At 54.0% G+C, this 6,000-nt stretch overlaps 1 protein-coding gene across 1 annotated transcript in view; it reads left to right on the forward strand.

The window, feature by feature from the left end:
- The first annotated feature begins 2,217 nt into the window (after positions 1-2,217).
- CHRM4 (cholinergic receptor, muscarinic 4) overlaps positions 2,218-6,000 on the forward strand; it is a 33,463-nt gene continuing 29,680 nt past the window's right edge. Inside the window, exon 1 of the mRNA XM_014950354.1 lies at positions 2,218-2,233. The gene's annotated coding sequence lies outside the window, so the exon portion shown is untranslated. The remainder of the gene's footprint in view (positions 2,234-6,000) is intronic.

Below are 6,000 nucleotides of genomic sequence, written 5' to 3' on the forward strand. Positions count from 1 at the left end.
TTGGTCTCCTCTTCCCTGCCCGTGCTGCTTCTTCCAGTGACTCTTTGACTTTTTAGTCCCCTTGCTAAGGCTCGTGCCCTCGTGCCTCCACCTCCCCCCGAGGTGCCCAGCTCTGGGGTAAGTGGTCCCAGCCCCACTGCCCTCCCGCTCTGCAGCAGCCCCCTCCTCCTCCTCTCCCAATTCCCCAGCAGACACAGTAGTGAGATTATCGTAATGATGGCCGACGAGGCAGTATCAGGAATTACGCTGATAAATCTAAACAGACAGCTTATAAAAAAAAAAAAAAAGGCAACAACAAAAAAAAACCCAAAACAAAACAACCAACCACAACTGAACCCAAGGCTGTAATTTAATACAGGGTTATTAGCCTGGCCGGCAGAGAACAGAGCTCTTGCATCCTGCAGCCTCGAGTCTCCTCCGTCCCTGGCTCTGCCTTGAGAAATGGCCTCTTGCCATCACAGAAAGGCTTCAGCCAGGTTTTTGTCCCAGCTCGGGGCAGTGGAATTTCCTTGGCAAGTGCTGGGGATGGGTGGAGGGTACAGACCAGGGGTGAATGGGTGGCAGCAGGCTGCCTCCGTCCTTGCAGACCCATCACCAGCCCACCCTGGACCCTGGCGTGGGGTCTTCTGCCCGGGGTAAAATCCAGTGGGAAGAGGCTGGGGGGAGGCAGGGGTGAGGAGAGGGGCAGCCACGTGAGCTGTGATTCAAGGATTGGAGCATCTCCCTGATGAGGAAAGGCTGAGAGAGCTGGAGCTCTTGAGCCTGGAGAAGAGAAGGCTGAGGGGAGACTGCGGGAGGTGTGATTCAAGGATTTGAGCCATCTCCCTGATGAGGAAAGGCTGAGCTGGGACTCTTTAGCCTGGAGAAGAGAAGGCTGAGGGGAGACCTTATTAATGCTGACAAGGATCTAAAGGGTGGGTTGAAGGAGGAGGGAGCCGGACTCTTTTCAGTGGTTCCCAGTGAGAGATTGAGGGGCAACGGGCACAAGTTGGAACATAAGAGGTTCCACTCAAATCTGAGGAAGAACTTCTTTGGGGTGAGGGTGGCAGAGCCCTGGCAGAGGCTGCCCAGGGAGGGTGTGGAGTCCCCTTCTCTGGAGATCTTCAAGCCCCATCTGAATGCCGTCCTGAGTAACAAGCTCTGACAAGCTCTGGGCAATCCTGCTTCAGCAGGGGAGTTGGACTAGATGATCTCTATGGTCCTTTCCAACTCTAAAAATTCAGTGAAATTCAGTGAATGCTGCAGGGCTGCCCGCTGTCATCCTCGGCACCTGTGGGATGAAGGCCAGTGACTGGTGGCCGGGTCCCTGCCCAGGGCACGAGAAGCATCTTTCTCAGGAAAGGAAGGATCTGCTTTGTTCTGGAGGTATTAAATGCTTTCTTGACACAGCAATTACTGATTGCTTTTTTTTCCCTGCTGTGCTTTTTTGCACACTTGCTGGGTTCCTCTTGGTTTCCTTCCCTGTGAAGGGGACTGTAGGTAGCATTAATGTTAATGGGGACTCTACGTGAGGTAAATACGTGTGTGGGGGGCACAAATCCTGTCCAAACCAGGGGGCTGAGCTGGGGTGAGATGCTCACACATAGAGCTCTTCATCCCCCAGCCATTACCTCAAATCGAGGGAAAAGCACCTTTTTTAATAGAGCCATTTAAAGCGGTGGGTGCGTTAAAGCAAATATTAAAGCCTAATAAATCTTAGGCTGTGTGTGTGTGTGTGTGTGTGTGTTAGAAGGCAGACTCCACCAAGCTGCTCAGTGAATTAAATCTGACGGCAGAGGGACTGAGCCGCAGGCAGAGCTGTCGGCTCCCTGCCCTGGGGGGGAGGAGAAGGTAGAGGGGGGGTGGTGGTGGGGTTGCAGGAAGCCCCCAAGAGGGGCTTGGGTTTGCCTTTGTGCCCCCAGCACCGGGAACTGGGAAGCCACGAGGTGGCTGAGCTGGGTGGTTCGGTGCCCATGTGGGGCTGGGGCTTGGGCTTCTCTCCTCGCTTGGGATGAGTTTCTCCTCCGGTGAGTGGCTGCCTCTACCAAAGGTGGTCTCATCTCCATGAAGTTTTGTGGGGTTTGGGGGGCTCTGTAGCCCCAGGGGGGCTGATGGACTGGTGGTGTCCTGCAGCAATCCTCCTCTCTTGCAGCTCTGCAGCAGGCGCTGGCACCTTCTGCAGAACCCACCAGGCCATGGGAACCCACCAGTCCATGGGCTGACCTCCACAGCTGGAAGGTTGTCACCTTAGCAGGTACCCCAAAAACCTTTGGAGGGGAGGGGGGTTCCAGCAGACCTGGCCCACGGGCACAACGGTCATGGGAGGGGGGGAAGTGCTGTCTTCTGCAGCAGTGTGGGAAGCAGCAGGGGAGCAGTTCAAGCCCACGTTTCCACTTTCTTCTTTCTTTTTTTTTTTTTGCTCCCCAGCTGGAAGGTTGTCACCGTGGCAGGTACCCCAAAAACCTTTGGAGGGGAAGGGGGGTCCAGCAGACCTGGCCCACAGGCACAACGGTCATGGGGGGGAGGATGTGCTGTCTTCTGCAGCAGTGTGGGAAGCAGCAGGGGAGCAGTTCAAGCCCACGTTTCCACTTTCTTCTTTCTTTTTTTTTTTTTTTTTTTTTTTCTTTTTTTTTTTTTGGATAATAGATATAAAAGAAGTGATTCAGAAACACTTTCCCCCTTCCATTACCCAGAAAGCAAATAAGAGTTGCAAGAATGGGGACTGCAACAAAACAATTATATTGAAATATTCGAAGTCGTGCTTATATGGCAAATGTGACAAAATTGAGCGCAACCTTAAAATAGCAGCAGAAGCAGCAATCTTTTAAAACACAAAAAGCAGATGATTATTGACTGAAGAGATTGCAGCGTGCCGGCTGCTGGGCGGCAGGCTGTTGTGTTTAACTCTCTCTGGAGGTGTGTGCTCCTTGTGCCTCCCCAAAAGCCACAGTGGGCTTATTAATGCTTATAAGTATCTAAAGGGGAAAGCCACAGTGGGCTTATTAATGCTTGTAAGTATCTAAAGGGTGGGTTGAAGAAGGATGGAGCTGGACTCTTTTTGGTGGTTCCCAGTGACAGGACGAGGGGCAACGGGCACAAGCTGGACCATGGGAAGTTCCACTCCAATCTGAGGAAGAACTTCTTTGGGGTGAGGGTGGCAGAGCCCTGGAAGAGGCTGCCCAGGGAGGGTGTGGAGTCCCCTTCTCTGGAGATCTTCAAGACCCACCTGAGTGATGTGCTCTGGGCCAACCCTGCTTTGGCAGGGGAGTTGGACTAGATCATCTCTAGAAGGTCCCTTCTAACTCTGATAATTCTGTGATTCCGTGAAGTCCAGCATCTCACCTCCCTTGCATGAGTTAGGACACTGGTATTTTCGGTCAAGACGAGGGCACGGGTGTCTGGTGGTCCCCTGGCCATGCTCCTCCAGTGGGGGCCACCGGTGTCACCGTCACCTCAGCCGCTGGGGCCGCACCTGCTGCACGACTAAACATAGTCACCCGCTCCCTGGGGCTGGGGTTCTGGCTTCCTTCACTGGTGCTAAAAATGATGTTTTCCAAATAGTGGAAGAATCTTTCATTACCCTGTCTCTCCAAGCAGCCCAGGAGGCTGGGAAACAGCTGAGCGCTAAGTGATGTGTCTAATGTGGCTTCAGCATCAGTATTTTTGTTCCTCTCTCTCTCTGGTCCAGGCACCCCATGAAGCGTGAGAAGATAGGGCTGGGGATGACTCCTGGGGGCCTGGCAAAGGGAGCAGAGCGTGGCTGGGTGCCTTCGGTCTCTTCCTTTCTTGGTAAGGCTGCTCCTCCTTGGGCCCTGCAAATCCTCCTGCCCTGCTTCCCTACAGCGTCGTGGGTTTTGTCCCAACATGTTGGGACAAAATGTTGGTAGAGAGGTTGGTGCTGGTCTCTTCTCACAGGTAATTAGTGACAGAACGAGAGGGAATGGCTTCAAGCTCCAACAGGGGAGGTTTAGATTGAACATTAGGAAAGAATTTTTCACCGAAAGAGTGATAGGGCATTGGAACAGGCTGCCCAGGGAGGTGGTGGAGTCACCATCCCTGGATGTGTTTAAGGGCCGTTTAGATGCAGTGCTAAAGGACATGGTGTAGGGGAGGACTTTGTAGAGTAGGGTAGATGGTTGGACTCGATGATCCCAAGGGTCTCTTCCAACCTAGATGATTCTATGATTCTATGTTTTGGGTCCTGGTTGACACCACATCCATGAGTGACTACCCTCCCACAGGGAAGGAGTCATACATGGGGGGTATGTACCCACTGCTGCCCCTGGGGACAGCTGGGATGAGGGGGAAAGGCTCTTTCCCTGGGAATGGTGCTTGATGGGGAAGAGGAGGACTTGTGCTCGCACCATCTTGTGTCTCCTCAGCTGGAAGAGCAGCCGTAGGATGCTCCAAGAGGATGCGACCTGGGAGTGTTATTTATTTTAGACCCTTTAAAGTGTCCTAAGCCCCTTTGTGAATGTGCCATCCTGTTCCCTTAGGTCTCCCTTAGGAGAGAGGCTGGTGACCATGAGATGCTGTCCTCTCTCCCATCTCCTCCAGGGAGCACTCTGGCCTGGGGGAATGACTCGTGTCCCCCACCATGGGCTGTGTCTCACTCACCAGCACATGGTTGCCTGCAGCCCTGGGCACAGGCAGGGAGACTGAGTCACTGCCCTGGCACTTAGAGAACTGCCCCCTCCCAGGCAACGCCAGCTCCACACCAGTGGCCAAGGGGCTGCGTGCCCAGGGGCTCGTCCTGCACCCTCCTCATCCCTCCAGGGTTCCCTGGGGTGTCTCCTGGCTTGGCCAAGAGCAGGCAGAGAGGCACTTCAACGCCCTCACAGTGCTGAGCCAAGCCTTCCTAGCCCGTCTCCCTTGGCAGGGGGATGCTGATGGGGCTGAGCCTTCCTCCCTGTCACCGGCTGGTTGTTCCTCTCTCTGCCTCTCCCCTCCTGAGTTGGGTTTATTTTGTTGTTGGGCTGATAGACGGATTTTAGCATTTGTCACTGGGCTGACTACCGGAGGGTTATTAAAAGTGATTTGCAATGTAAATACTTTCATCATCGGCCACATTTTTCTTTTCGGCTAGGGTTGACTTTTGATGAATATTAAAGCCGTGCGGATGGGTGCAGCGGGTTTGTGGGGGCGCGTCTGTCGGAGGGAGGGAGGGAAGGAGGAAGGGAGGGATGGATGGAAGGAATGCTGTGCTGGGAGGAGGCAATCTGGATCCGCCGGGGGGCAAAGGGATCCGGTGCCGGAGGGAGGGAAGCGGAGCGTGAAAGGGTGTGTGTGTGAGGCAGAAGGAAAACTTGAGCTCCTCGGAGAGGGACAGAAAGAAAGGAGAGGGAGGCTGTAAGCTCCGTATGCAGAAGGGCATCTCTCTCTGAGTGGGATGGGAGGACATCCCACTCCTGGGGGGATGGGATGGGGTGTTTTTGCTGAAGACTGGCGAGGGTTGCCAGCCTTGGGAAGGGCATTCAGAGGCAGGGGGAAGCCTGGCCAGAGCTGGTGGTGAGTGGGTCTGACCTCAGCAGTGCCTGGTGCCAGAGGTGTGTGTCTGAACAGACACGTGAGGCCTCACCTTGAGTACTGTGTCCAGTTTTGGGCCCCCTACCATAAAAAAGACATTGAGGTGCTGGAGCGGGTCCAAAGAAGGGCGACAAAGGGGTCTGGAGAATAAGTCTTATGAGGAGAGGCTGAGGGAACTGGGGTTATTCAGCCTGGAGAAGAGGAGGCTGAGGGGAGACCTTATTGCTCTCTACAACTCCCTGAAAGGAGGGGGTAGAGAGGTGGGGGTCGGTCTCTTTTCTCAAGTCACAGGCGACAGGATGAGAGGAAATGGCCTCAAGTTACGCCAGGGGAGGTTCAGGCTGGATATTAGGAAAAATTTTTTCACTGAAAGGGTCATCAGACATTGGAATGGGCTGCCAAGGGAGGTGGTTGAGGCACCATCCCTGAAGGTGTTCAAAAGACGGGTTGATGGGAGATATGGTTTAGTGATGGTGTTGCTTTTTGTTTGTTGTG

Source organism: Calidris pugnax, unplaced genomic scaffold (genome assembly GCF_001431845.1).
Source record: "Calidris pugnax isolate Ruff unplaced genomic scaffold, ASM143184v1 scaffold68, whole genome shotgun sequence".
NCBI lineage: Eukaryota > Metazoa > Chordata > Aves > Charadriiformes > Scolopacidae > Calidris > Calidris pugnax.